General features: G+C 38.7%; 1 protein-coding gene across 1 annotated transcript in view; it reads left to right on the top strand.

Moving 5' to 3' along the window:
* adam10a (ADAM metallopeptidase domain 10a) overlaps positions 1-15162 on the top strand; it is a 138508-nt gene that overhangs the window by 81997 nt on the left and 41349 nt on the right. The gene's annotated exons all lie outside the window — the stretch shown is intronic.

Here is a 15162-nt window from a genome sequence, read left to right as displayed (position 1 = left end):
TTTTACTCTTCCTTACAGAGAAATGAGACCGTTTGTTTATATGCAAGAAACTATTTCACATCAAACCACTCTGAATGTGTTTACATCTAAACAATTGAATTATGCAGAATCTTTTGAAAAACCTGTGGAATTTCTGAATAAGTGCTGAAGGTGTCTATGATATACACAAATTGTGACTTAATTTATCATGATAATGTGATGAATATCGTCATATTGACCACCCCTACTTAGATCCTGTACCTTCTGGCTGGTGTGTATGTGTGTTTGTTTGCTGAGCCAGGTTTTTGCTTGTGCTGCCAATAACAGCCATACAGTACACACACATAGAGTACACACACACACACACACACACCTCCAGCTGTCTCTGTCGTCACTGGGCTAAATTTACCCCTCTGCTTTTAGAAATGAACATCAGAAACCTGCCTAATTTCATTTACAAAACAGCAGCAGCGAGTTCAGATAAGCGCAGGAAATCTCTCTGATCTCTCTTTAGGATCTAGGAGGCAAATACAGACTGATTTTACCCCATGTTGATTGTAGGGTTGCATCTAAGGATGATTTCCATAATCATTGTAGCTTTGATTAACTGATTAATCAGGAAAGAAAAGGTGCAGCCAGCAGTTTGTCAGTAACAAAATATTTCATGTCGTATTAAAAGGTATGTATCACTGTTGTCGGAGCAAAACAATTGGACAAAAATTGGACAGTAAATAATTTTGGTGAAAATGATGCAGACCAGACTTTGAAAAACGACCTATTCTTGGTTCATCAGTGCCTTTTAATGTATTGTAAGATGTCACAGTCATAATATATAGCGTACAGTTGTCCATATTGTGTAGGCTCTGTAGATGATGGCTGTGGTGTCACTTTAATGTCACATTTTATTGCCAGCGCAAGGCCCGCTATGGTCAATTAAAGTTTCATTTCACCTCTGAAAGTTTCCTAGGTGAGTAAGACCTGCTTCCTGGATGTGATGGCGTATTACAGTGAAGTCTGGGTCCGCAGTTGAAAGCTGTACAACTAGAAAAAAACAACTAGAAAGTCGCTTCAGTGTCACGGCGTTCCCATTCCTGCGTTCTGCTCAGAGTTATTCCTGCATGCAGCCATGTTCGTATGTTTTATACTGACACTGTGCCATTTCCAGCCCTGCACTCTTCACGTTCCACGATCTGGACCTTATTTAGTTCAGATTTTGCTCTTTGTTAAGACTTTTCACTGCGTTGAGAAATGAGTGCCCCTGTGCTGGATGGTGAGGTGGATCTCCCTGTTCGTCTGTGTGTTTGTTAAATCTTTTGCTTTTGGTTTTGCTTTACTCCTGCTGTGTGTTTCATTCTCCTCACAGAACACAAAACGGGAAGTGTGGTGTTTTAGGAAGGTGTGGTCGTAATCAGCGCTGGAAAGGCAGAACAGAATTGAACAAAGTTCAGTTTCTTATGCTGGTATTTTCCCCCAGTGGCTGCCAATGTCTGTTTCCCTGTCAAGTCTTTAGTATTATCTATTATCTATCTACCTGTTTAGTTTGATCTTATTTTCACTCAGTATTATGAGTATTTGTATGCATGTTAAAACACACTGAAGATATTCAAAAAACACTAACACACCCTGAAGTACATTCCACACTCGTATTATATTGTTTAATCAAATTCCTCCGTTTCTTTCCCATCAAATCATCCACTTCAAGTCAAAGAAGTGTGAAATTATCAGCAGTGACGCTCTACTGTTTACGTACTGATTTACAGGTCTGTATGAGTTCTGGCCTCGTGCGCTTTCCAAGGAGGCTTTAGCAGTAGAGCTGTTTACTTTTTGAGTAGATGGTAATTATACAGGCTTATGAAAAGTAGGTAATTTTGAAACTGTATGATTTTATGCTGTGTTCAGGTGCTCAGTGAACGGTTGCACATACCAGATGGTTAATTAATGAATACAACTGCCCCTTTTTAGATACGCCCATCACAGAAAACAACAATGCGGAGGGCCAGAGGAGAAATATTTAGCAGATCTTGTCTAGTTAGGATGGTTTTATAATACTGTTTTATTTTCTGGAAGTTAGGAGCCGTTATTTTGCAATAGCTGTTTTCCTAAATTCAGTTCTAATTGAAGTTGTTATAAAATAAGATTCAGAGATTGATCAGAATTGATCAGAATCGGAATGTTTTTGTAATGAGACTCCTAATGCGTTTCTTTATGTGCTTTTACACATATGTAGAGATGCTGTACTGTGTTGGGAGTGGTGTGTGGATACATATAAACCATGTATCACCATTTTTAGTTTTCTGTGTCATATCAACCAAACAGCCGTCCTTTACATTGTCTAAAAATTTCATGATGAATAGACCAATAGAAGTGCTCGAATATCACTTGGAACAAAATCTCTTTGATTTACATTGAAAGGTAAGAGTGTTTTTACCTTCTCCTGCAAAGTTTAAAAATAAGGAGATTTTGGAGATACTTGTTTTTCATTGGACAGTGATTATATGCGTGTATGAGATATATACATATCTGTGTGTGTGTGTGTGTGTGTGTGTGTGTTAACCCTAACCACCCACAGAATAACAACCCCTGTAAATGTACAAAAGTAGGTTTAAGCTCTTAAAAAGGCTGTGTTTGGGGGAAAAATATGTACATACCCAATATTAGGGGTGGGCGATATGGCAGGAATATATCATGATACTTTTTCAGGCTACGCGATATGACACAATATTTATTTATTTCTGACATCTGAATATCTGGAACAGACAAAAAAGAATCAGTAGTGCCACTTGTGGGAAAAACTATCAAAACAAATGTGTACAGCAGTTTTTATCTTGTATGTCGTGTACCGCACTGCACTAAATCCAGTTAAACAAGACCAATGACACTGTAGTGAAATAGGCAGTTGGTCAGTGGCAAAGAAAGACTGACCATGTCCATGATACGTTTAGAAAAGCGTGTTGTGCTGCATTGTGATAAATATCATCGTATTGTCCAGCCCTACACAATACCGAACCCATCGAAGTTTTAATATGTAGCCTACTGCTCGTTTTATTATCATTGGGTTTTACACCATTGAAGTCGGTCACTGTCCCGTCCCTAGTGACGGGGGTCCGTGGTGTTCTCTCTGAGCTGGGTTTGCGTGAGGGGTGTGATGCTAATTAAGTGATCTCTGTAGGGTTTGAGAGAGAGATGGAGGACACTAATGAGAGTGTGAGTCATGGGCTAACAGGCTTAATTAAGGAGCTTCCACTGGGAGCTGTGGACACAGCCATGAAGTCATCTGTCACTGGGCAGGACAAAAAACAAAAAAAACATGTGCATGTTCATGTGTTAGAAAGCATCTGTTAGTGTGAGCCAGGAGCCAGTTGCTGTTTTTTCTTTTTCTTTTGTAAAACCTGAATTGTTCATTTTTAGCATCCACTAGTATAACCAGCCAGCCCAGACCTCTACAGGCTAATTTAGCTCCTGTTAATTGGCTGCTAAAGGGTCCAATCATGGAAGAACAATTTTTTCTTGCTTTTTCTTATTTGTTTTGAGACCTTGATGTAGAATGTGTCAAGTATTAAAGTTTCAAAACATACCGTTCATTCCCCAGTCCTGATATGGAAACTATTCTGTTTAGAATTCATCATGGCTGTGACATCACAAGCACATTTACATATGACCATCCATTTAGCCCATAGCAGTTTAGCCCTGGCCATTGCCACTGAAGTGCTGCGGTGTGTTGCTCCTGCAGCCAGTCTGTAGCCGGTCTGGAGTTATTGGAGTGGAAGATGCTTAAACGTTTCTCTGTTCTTGCGTGTCAAGGATCATTGCAGCCTTCCAAAGGATCCACACGTCTGGCTGAGGATTTCAGGCTGAGCTTAGCAGTTTGTTCTGTGGATTTCAGGCCGACTTGTGACTTTACAGGAGAAGGAAAAAACCTACTTTACTTTTAATGTAAGTGAATGGAACCAGACGTCTTTCCAAGTCATTTTGGGTTATTTCTTTTGGTCCATTCATCATGAAATTTACACACAGTGTAAAGAGTAACAGGCATTTTCACATTATGGCAAAAACTGAAAAATGTCAACGTTTTCTTCTGACAACAGCGATATATATGTGTGTGTGTGTGTGTGTGTGTGTGTGTGTGTGTGTGTGTGTGTGTGTGTGTATATATATATATATATATATATATATATATATATACACACACACACATATATACATATTTACAAAAAATCAAATATGCCAACTTGCGCAGGCTACATTATATATTTTTTTTTCTGCAAATAAACAATAATTGTGTAATAAAATGTGCTGAAGTGTGTTCTCTGTAGAGGATGTGTGTGTTCACTTATTTTCAGTTAGAAAGTGAATAAAACGTTCACCAGGGGCGCACAAACTTCTGCATGGGTTAGTTAACTTAAAGCCACACATAAGGAGTAAGGATAAAATACAGGACAAAATGTGGAATATGGGCCCTTTAACGAAAGGATAAACATAAGCTGGTGTGCAAATTTAGTTAAGCTTAGGAAGGCGTGGCTCTGAATCATTCTGTGCTTCCTGTGACTCGAGCAGATCTTCAGCCGACGTCTCCTCCTCAGATTATATACATTTATATATACTTACTGCAGTGATGATGATGTCGGGGCACTGAGGGCCCTTCCAAAAGCTTCTGCTCGCATTTCCTGAAGTATTTCATGGTGCATGTTTGGATCATTGTTCTGTTGCGTTTGCCAGCTGCTTTTCAGGTTCAGCCCCTTTCAGACTGGCTTCCAGACTTTGCTGATAGTTAGTGGAATTGATTCTTTCTCTGTAGGTGCAATGATGGCAGGTTGGGCTGCCACACAACCTCAAAGCATCATAGATCAGCCCCCATGCTTTACAGTTAGCAAGGTGTTCTTTTCATCAAATGCTGGTGATCGAGGCTTAAGAGTTCCATTTTACTTCATCAGTCTTGAGCACTTGCCTGTGGCTTATCTCAACTGCCACAGTTTCCCCTTATCTACAATTTTTAACAACATGTCGGACAGTGGAAATTGTGAGCTGTTAGTGCTTTGATATCTTTTTATAGCCATCAGTTAGTTTCATTTTTGGATCCATAGGCAGCTGCTTAGAGTTGAGAGTTAGCTCAAGTTTTGAAGAGTTAGAGAATATATGCTCATCAATTAATGGGGAGGTTGGTGAAATGGAAAAAATACTGCAATATTTCCAGAAACGTTCATGGTACATGATAAGCCATGATGTTTTATATATTTTATATGCCATGGTATGTGTTTTTAGACATCTGATCATTTGGAACAAAGAGAAAAGAAGCACTAGTGCTAAATAAAAAAATATATTTACTATCAAAACTGTGAACACAATTATTTTCATGCAATATTTGGCATGATGTGTTGCAGTAAATCCAGTCAAACAAGGCTAATTTTGCTCTCTTTGTAATGAAACAGGCAGGCAGTCATTGTCTACTACTGCTAGCGACCACAGTATGTTCAGAAAAGCATATCATGTTATATTTCGACATATTTATTGTTATTGTGTTAAATTATTGTCATATTGTCCAACCCTAAAAGCGAACAATTCCTCATGACCTAACGATGAGTCAGTAAAGGCCTTAAGAGCTAATTAAATTTGGAGACTTTACAACTAGATGGGTGTAAATTATCCTTTTAGATGAATCAAAATAATGTAACTGTGAATTAAGTTTTGCAGAGAATAGCAGTTTGATGGAGAGATTGTGCTTGTAATTTGACAAGGGGTGCCCAAACTTTTGCTTACAGCTGTAATAGATAGGGTGGACACTGAGACTGCATAAAAAACAAACCTGTGTGTGTGTGTGTGTGTGTGTGTGTGTGGTTCGTTCTGTGTAGTGATCTGAATGGTACGAGTGTGTTTTGCTTGTATAATCGCTGATCTGTCTGGTGAACTTGCACCGACACTGTGGCTCTTTCACTGGAATCGGAGCCGCTAGGTGTTGTTTTTGTTTCATTTTGTTTTTGTTTGTGTTTCTTCCACCCGTCTGGTCTGACTCCTGATTGTTGTGAGGTACAAACTGACTCCTAAACCTCCACTGATCGAGAGCAGGTCTATTCATACTGACTGTTACTCAGGACGTGGAAAATATGAGCTGTTTTTGTGTTTTATTGTTTACAATCCCTCAGTGTTCAGTACTAGTGAGTCATTCCCCAAGTGCAGGACTTTTTGCTCTATAAAAACCAATGAGGTTTTTTTTCCCCATGAATTTATTCATATTCTAGAAACAAAGTTTCTCAGGCATCTTTTTTTATTAAAGTGGCAACATTAAACAACGTTTTTGTGTTTCTTTTTTCTTTTCTTTTTTTTAATATGAGACGTTAACATTGAAATGGCAACAGTAACTCAATCAACCAAAATCTCTGAGGAATGTTTTCAACACCTTGTTGAAAGTAAGCCATGAAGAATTAAGGCCGTTCTGAAGGCAAAAGGGGGTCCAACCTTTTACTAGCAAGGTGTACCTAATAAAGTGGCTGGTGAGTGTACATCCTCATGGGTACATTTTATATATGTTGTAGAACATATGATAAGTGCTACAAAAATAGCCTGTTTTGAGTTCACTGTTTTTGTGATGTCACAAAAACCTACACATCCATCTATTCAGCTTAGCCCAGACTGCTTTTTGAATGAGACACAAAACAGGGTAGCCAATCAGAGCAGAGGCCATATATATAATAAAAGTCTTAAAGGAACAGTGACCAGAAAATAGCTTGTTTGATCTTTATCCCTTAAAATCAAACATGTTCTTTTTTTTTTTCTTACCGTGTCTTTAATATATGTGAATGAGCGCTGCTCTGACAGGTCATGTAAATGTGTATGTAAATGACCTCTGTTCTGAATGGTAATGCAAAATGAATTATAATTGTCAGAAATGGAGCTCAGGCCCTTTTAATTGTCCCGTTAATTTCTCCAGAATTCTCTATATAATGTCTGGAAAACTCACTGGTTAGCTAGATGGGGAATTCTGTTCAGTGCATTTTCAGCCCCCTCAGTCTATGATTTATTTTTCAGATGTTCACGCCTTCAACTGTGGCCACAGGTGCTTTGCTCTCTGCGCCAAATATGAAAAACAATCATATTAAGGCTGCCACTTTCCATTGTGTGGATGTTAGTTTGTAAGCTATGAAGCTTTTGTGGAGCTAATTTGTGGGCAGTGATTACCCCCCCCCCCCCCTTCATAATCTTCTCTAAACACTACCCACCTCGTCTCCTGACACACATTAACAACATGTGCTTTTTGGACACCAGCAGAAATGAGTCTTTAATGGGGAATTCCACATTTTGTTTATACATTCCTGTATATTACTTAATATTTAGGATGTAAACAAAGTTATGCAGAGTGTTTTGGTGTGACATTCTCTGTTCTAGAGAAACTTACCGAGTCAGAATGGTGGTGATAGGAACCGGACGTCTGAAGAGTTTGAAAGTTACTACACTGTTAGAAATAAACGGACTATGCAGGTACATGATTCATTCATCAAGGTACAAACAACGAAAGTGTACCCTCAAAGGTACAACAGTGGTTCTAAGGTCCAGTAGTGTACCTTATAATACATTTTTCCTAGTGGAAAGTAGATATTTGTACCTCTTCATAGCCTAATGTTTTAAATCAGAACAATAAAATAAAAAGCCTGGAGGCGAGGCGGGGTGTGGAGTCAGTACAGCTTAGAAAATATCATTTCAGTGGATTCTGGTTCAGTTATGTTCCCTGACTAAAGGTACTAAAGGCTACCAACACAGTGACCGTTTCATACCTTTTTCTTAGAGTGTACATGAAATTGATATTAATGCACTGCCTGATATCTGAGACATTGTTTTATGATAATTCCTGATAAAATGCTCGGAATATATTTTTAAAAATGTGTTCGTGGCAGAGGTACAGTACATGCAGGGTGTTGTAAGGCAATTTAGCTCCACAAGACAGCTCAGATTCTCAGATTTACCACTGTTGTACCTTCAACATTACATATAAAAACTCTGTAGACATGTGTATACATGTCTAGCTTTATTGGTCTTCTGGATAGTACATAAAGTGGCTATATTTAGGTTTTAGCTGTCAGAAACCCTTTACTATCACCCTTATTGTAAAGATTCAGTAAGTAAGTGTTTCATATGGAAACACCTTCAATAGCTTTGTTTACATTAAATGATCTAATTGTGGAGAATAATAGGTATGATTCATATATTGCAGGTATTACAATTGTAGCTTATTTCAGTGTATTATTGTATTCTTTAAGAATGCAGTTAAGGTTTTGTTACACATCTAGTGTTTGCCTTTTAAAATCAGCTCTGAGGTGATTATAGTAGGAACCGAATGTTTTTCTGACCGTTTTACCTCAAACTTTTCAGCTCAGCTCAGTAATTTGGCCCTCACGGAGTGTCAGAAGTGTCCAGGAGTGTCAGGTGTTCTGGTTGACTTTCGCTGTTCTTGTTGTTTCGGTTGTTGATGAGGGCAGATGTTCTGCTGTTCTGCCTTTTAAATTGGCTGACATGGCCGAGTGCGTGGGGGGCTGGTTTAATTAGACGGGCGAGCTTGGCTCCTTCCACCTGTCCACTTGCCCCGTGGGACTCTTGTGTCCATCTCTCTTTCTGCGTGTCCTCTCTTTCCCTCCTTTTGTATTCCCCTGTGTTTCAGCTTGTTTTTCTGTCTTTGCCTGTGAAAAATCTCCTTAACACTTTTACTTCCACCAAACGGTTAGTGAGTTTGTTTCTGCTTCATCTGTAGAATCTGGTCAGTTGCCATGTCATTTCAATGCCTTTTTCTGTTCCTAAAAGAAAAATAACTGAAAACCAGGTGTCTCAACGTGCGTATAATAGGGTAGTGGAATGTGCCGGTAGCGTGAGAGGTTTTTAAGTCAGCATGTGTTCTGTTATTTAACTAAGTACAGGGAAACGTGTTAAAAATATTGTCCTTGGCCGTCGACTTTAAACTGTACTCTCAGAAAAAAGTCACGGGGCACTTCCCCTTTTCTCACTGGGGTGGGACCCTCAAGGGTTCATCTCAGTACCTTTAGTCAGGGAACATAACTGAACCATAATCCACTGAAATGATATTTATCTAAGCTGTACTGACTCCACACACCCCACCTGCCTCGCCTCCAGGCTTTTATTCATTCAAAACATTCGGTTATGAAAAGGTACAAATACCAACTTTTCACCTGGAAAACCTGATTTAAGGTTCACAATCAGACCTTAAAAGCACCGCTGTACCTTGCCGGGAACATTTACACTGTTTGTACCTTGACGAACAAACTTGTACCTGCATACTACCTTTATTTCTAACAGTGTACAGACAACCTGAAATCCCAATATCATATTGCTCATATAAGCCCATTTAAACATATAATAAAAACTTTTTATTTTATTTGCTCTGAGGTGCTTCTTCTTATCAGGTCTGGTTAAGGAATTTGGTATTAAGCTCAGTTCATCAGTTCTATTATCACAAATGTTACTAGAGCGACTGTTTACACACGAGTGGAACAGAGACAATTATAATATGCGCTTTTCTTGATGAGAGGCTTTTTTTTGTCTTTCATGTGCATCAGAATTGTGTTTTGAACAAAAAATGAATGCCTACTGAATGCTGAATATAATTACAGCTGATTCTAATGTTCCTCAGTCAGTCATGATGCACTGTTTCCGCCGTCATCTGTACAGTCATGCATGTCCGATATATCGTGTTGGTAAGTGTTGGTACTGTATCTGCTGATATTGATGTATCAGATGTGGATTATCAGTTCTCACAGTATTCATGAGAGTCGTCCCTGCAGTGTTCAGCATAAGGTCGTGTGTCTCTCCTGATTAAAGCAAATAGAGCCTGCTAAGCATGAGAGACTCTCACCCCCCCTGCACACGCACACGCACACACACACACACACACACACACACACACACTGTCTGCCCTTCCTCCTGCAAGTAATGGCATTTTAATTAAGATAAACCTGCTAAAGGCTCCTGGGTTTTTATAATGAACCGTCTCCTAAAATAATCCAGTTCTTCACTTTTTCAAGTTTTATTTCCTCCGTTTTTGTTCTTTGCTGTGAGTCGGAAGTGTGTTTTAAAGGGAGAGCCTTTTGTGTGTGTATGTGTCTGGACAAAAGTTTGTTTAAACACCAAATATTTATTGGATTCAACACAGAAGTTTTACAATTTTAGATTTTTCAATACAATTTCTATTTAAATCAGTATTAAAACTCTTTAAATAAATCTGTCATATAGCTAAATACTGCAAACATGGGCGCATTCGGCAGGTTCTGAATGGGAGAAGGGTATTGTTGAGATGACGAAGATGCGGTGTACCTAACGTTCATCACAAATGCGGTTAATATAGCTAAGAAATACTTATTTGGGACTCCATGATGCACTATTTGGCTGTAGAGGCTAGAATCTCTAAACTTTCATAACTAGCACACTGTTTAGGGAGTACGGAGCCGTTAGGCATTCATTATTTATTAAGTGACATTTCTAGTCTTTACATGCTGTTTTGCAGTTATTTGTACTGTAAGTGCTTTAATTCAAGCCTGTGATATTGAGATAGATAGCAGCCTGAACAACTCTAAGTTTTAGCCTGTTAGCTAGCGGACCAGCCTAGTTCTGTTTAAGAGCATAATTCGCCAGCCCTTCAGTTTAAACAAATAAGGGGTTTTTGCTTCATCAGTATACTCAGTGGTCCATGCGGGCAGCATGAGAGTCAAAAATTATTCCATTAACAGCACAAGGGGACTTTTGTGCCGTGGCGCAGTGATACAGAGTTCACTTGTTCTGAGGCAGTTTTGAACAAGCTTTGAACTTTCAATACTTTGTGCTGCTTTAATGTGTGTGTGTCTTGATGACATCACTGCTTTGGGGTGTGTGTGTGTGTGTGTGTGTGTGTGTGTGTGTGTGTTTTGGAGACACACCCTCTCGCAGCTATACAACCTGCCCCCCCACCCCCACAAAGAGGGGGCTCAGCTGTGTTGCAGGGTGGGTAAATCTGCCCCTGGGGTGCATTAGATGTGCAGTAATACAACTGCACACGAGGCCCAGGCCTATTAATGCAGCTGTGCGCGTGTGCATGTGGCTCTACTGTCAACAAAACAAATTGCTGCTCCCCTGCATTCAACAACTGTGTTCCTCATTAATCCTCCCTGCGTTCATTTGCAGACACCCAGCAGCAGAATCATTCATAACTCACCGAGACGCTCCACAGCTCATCATACTCTGCTGATTCTTCTTCCCAACTGGCTCTTTCGGTGCACTAAAATCAGGCCGTTTTGCTAAGAAAAATGTTTGATCGTCAGGGGAAACGGATCATCAATTTATGTCTGTAATTAATGTAGTTTCACGGTTTTATGCTCTGTAATTAATATACTTTCAAAATAATATGTAGATTACTAAAATATATCAGTAGTAATAAACTTTGTTCTATACGCAACAGATTAAATCATGTACAGGGTAGAAAGTCATATTAATTATACTAGTAATCGAGCACTCTACCAGTCATATCATGGAAAACTGATTTGCCTTTGCTTTTTAATCAGTATTAAAGTTTGAAATAATATGTAAACATTTGTTCAAGTTTCAAAACATGCCATTCGCTACCCAGTCTATACAGTCCATATATGTAAACAAAGCTGTAAAAACAGCCCCTTTTGAATTCATTATTTCTGTGATGATGAATTAGCTCCACCTATTAAGTGTGAAGTTCTAGCAAGTGTTTCAGCCCTGAGTGGTTTGTGAATGAGGCACAATACAATGCAGCCAATCAGAACAGAGCTCAGTCACTACCATTCAACCGTAGTCCATAAAGTCCATATACATATGTGAAATTTTGAATTGAATTGATGTTACAAAAACTAACATACCTTTCACTGTTGTGGGATTAAAACCTTGTACCTGGTTTTAAAATGGTAACTTTACAGAAGAAGGGAAAAAATCCTTTTAATGGAAGTCAATGGAACCAGACTTTTTTCCCAATGTATGGGACATTAGGTCATTTCCTTTGGTCCATTCACCATGAAATTTACACACAATGTAAAGGATGACAGGCATTTTCAACTTATGTCAAACTGAAAAACGACAAAAATGGAGATAAAAGGTTTTGTTCCAACAGCAGCAACATATGCGTCTGTCTATTCAACCTACAGCCGTTTAGCTCATGCTGAAGTTATAAGGAGTTTTTCTGCCTAGTCTGCTTTTATAATGAGACAGTACAGAGCAGCCAATCAAAACAGAGCTCTTTTACATATATCTGCCTTAAGGGAACAGAAATAAAAGCAGCCTGTGTAATTCTAACTGATAAAGACAGCTTAGTAAATGGTCATGTCGTAATGAATTAGGATCAATTTTGGTACATAAACTCTCTGGGTAAAAAATCCAGGAAAAATGTAGGAAAGTTTAAAAAAAAAGAAAAAAAAAAGAAGCCAAACAATAAAAAATAAACTTAATACTAGTATGGGTATTAGTTATCTTTCATCAAAGAAGACCGAGACAATCAATAACAGAGCAGGCAGGGCCTTTTTAAAGGTTATAAAGTACTTTAGGCTTCATTAAAAGTACGAGTGCACATCTTTTGGAGTCTTTCGAGAAATGTTGGATTTTTGAAGTACTTTGGAGTCTCTGAGATTTTTTGTTCAGCTTGTTTGATTAAGATTAAGTGACCCTTATTAGTCCCACAATGGGGAAATTTCAACTCCGCATTTAACCCATCCGTGAAGTGAAACACCACATACACACTAGTGAGCACACACACACACACTAGGGGGCAGTGAGCACACTTGCCCGGAGCGGTGGGCAGCCCAATCCGCAGCGCCCGGGGAGCAGCTGGGGTTTAGGTGTCTTGCTCAAGGACACCTCAGTCATGTGCTGTCGGCTCTGGGGATCGAACCGGCGACCTTCCGGTCATGAGGCTGGATTAATTGACTAATCGACTGCCCATTAATCGTTAATTAATCAGCAGAATAATCCGTCGATTACTCTGTTAATTACATATTAAGCAATAACAGCGCTGATGTTCTTTTAACTGACGCAAATAAGTGGATATCGCTGCTGTGGGAAGGAACCATCATGTCTCCTCATGTCTACCTGTTGTCCTTTACATTGTGTGTAAATTTCATGATGAATGGACCAAAGTAACCAAAATTAAACGGCCCAAAATTATTTGGAAAAAATTCTGGTTCCATTGACTTGCATTAAAAGTAAAGTATGTTTTTGCCTTCTCCTGTAAAGTTACTATTTTGGAGATACGAGGTTTTATCATGACAACAGCGATTATATCTGCTTAATCTACTCTCATTTTCCTTATAACCAGAGCACGGGTGCTCAAGTACCAGTTAAAGTGCCTGCATTATCATACTGAAATCACTATTTGGATATTGGTTATGTTTCATCACAGAAAGACAGAGACGGTCAATAACAGACCATGCAGAGCCTTTTAAAATACATTAGGCTTCATTAAAATAAATATATAAACACACTGTGTGGCAAAAATTGCACATAAATGGATGCATCCATCAGGCTCTGTGAGCAGTAGGACAATTTAAAATGAGCTTTATCATCCTTTGAACTGAGAGATAATCACTGCCGATTTCTCCAGCAGGTAAATATTAATGTTATTTTTTTTTCTAATCGTGTTTAAATGGGTTTATTAAAAATTCGTAGTAAACACTAGCAGAGTGTGTTTGTGACATTGCTGAGTCACCACTTCCTCTGCCAGCTGATGAGTCAATGCATGATGGGAAATGTAGTCTTAAAGTTTTCAGCCTAATTCTGGGAAGTGAGAGTGATCCATTCCCTGCCAAAGCTTTCTGGAGCAGGGCTGTGAAATGGATCATGTTTTGATCCAAATCACAAAACCAGTCTCGGCAGTTGATGCGTGTTCTTTAAGGTGGTCACAGATACGTATAAGCTTTTTGTTTACATTTTGCACAGTAATGCAGCATATTTTAAATTCTCGAACTGTCTCTCTCTCACAGGAGGAAAAAGAGCCTGTAGACTCACACTTTTTATGCATATTTCACCACATAGCGTTCTATAATCTTCATAAAGGCTCCTGGCTGTCTTCTCACAGTGAGGTATCTTGGAGTCTTTGAAAGACTGAGTAGGTTTTGTTCAGTTTGTTTGATTAATCATCATAATGATCAGTCGATTACTCAGTAAATTACATATTTAACCATATCAGAGCTGATTTTCTTCTAACCAAAGCGAATAAGTGGTTATATCTGCTGCTTAATCTGCCCCTCTTTAATAATGATGGGTGCACAGGTACTCAGGGACCAGTTGAGGTGACAGTATTTGAATACTCAAATCACCATTTTGGTATTTGTTTCATTACAGAAAGACAAAGACAGCAAACCGACTGACTGTTAAATGTGTTGCGTGTGCTTGTATTAGTGAATGAGGATGTATATTCTTTTTATACTTTGCTACAGAAATAAGCTTGTTGTTAAGGACGTGATCAAAAAAAGTTTGGTGTAGCTTTATGGCCAACAAGCTTATCTACTCTAGCTGATGTTAGCCAGGTCCAGACACATTGAAAATGTATTCCTCTGGCAAAATAACATGTTGGCACATCATCAACTGAGGAGAAAATACCTCATATAGAAGAGAACGAGCCCACTGTTGTACCAGTTAGCTGCATTAGCTCATCTGAAGAGGCAACCTCATTTACTCAACGTGAAAACTTGACAGCTTCTCTGGCGTTTTTAGTAGTGATATTTCTCTGGATGCTGCTGATTTGTTTGTGTAACACCAGTGCTGAGACCTAAATAGGCAAAAAGCTAAGCCTGCAGTCCTACAGTCATTTGGGCTGACGTGTTGTTTGTTTGTTTGCTTCTTCTGCTGTCTGAACTGTGTTGAACCACATCACTGTATCTCCTCTTTGATTAATACATACTGTGCAATATATCACAACTATTACTGTAATGACACTCTGCACTATGCACTTTACATTACAGTAGTGATGCAACTCAAAGTTAGTCATGTCTTTAATATGTGCTGTTAGACCTCATAGCAATACAGTGAATCTGTCTCATATGCCATGTAAATAGATATATTTTATACTTTATTTTATTTCTCTTGGACTTTAACTTATGTCTAGATTTATTTCTATTTTGTATTTTCTATTTTCTGCATAGTTTATATGTAATTATATGTTTTGCAACTGAAACACTGCAATTTCCCTCTGGGATCAATGAA

This window comes from Pygocentrus nattereri, chromosome 25, assembly GCF_015220715.1.
Source record: "Pygocentrus nattereri isolate fPygNat1 chromosome 25, fPygNat1.pri, whole genome shotgun sequence".
Classification (NCBI taxonomy): domain Eukaryota; kingdom Metazoa; phylum Chordata; class Actinopteri; order Characiformes; family Serrasalmidae; genus Pygocentrus; species Pygocentrus nattereri.
Note: the sequence above shows the minus strand (reverse complement) of the source record. Positions and strands in the feature narration are given on the sequence as shown.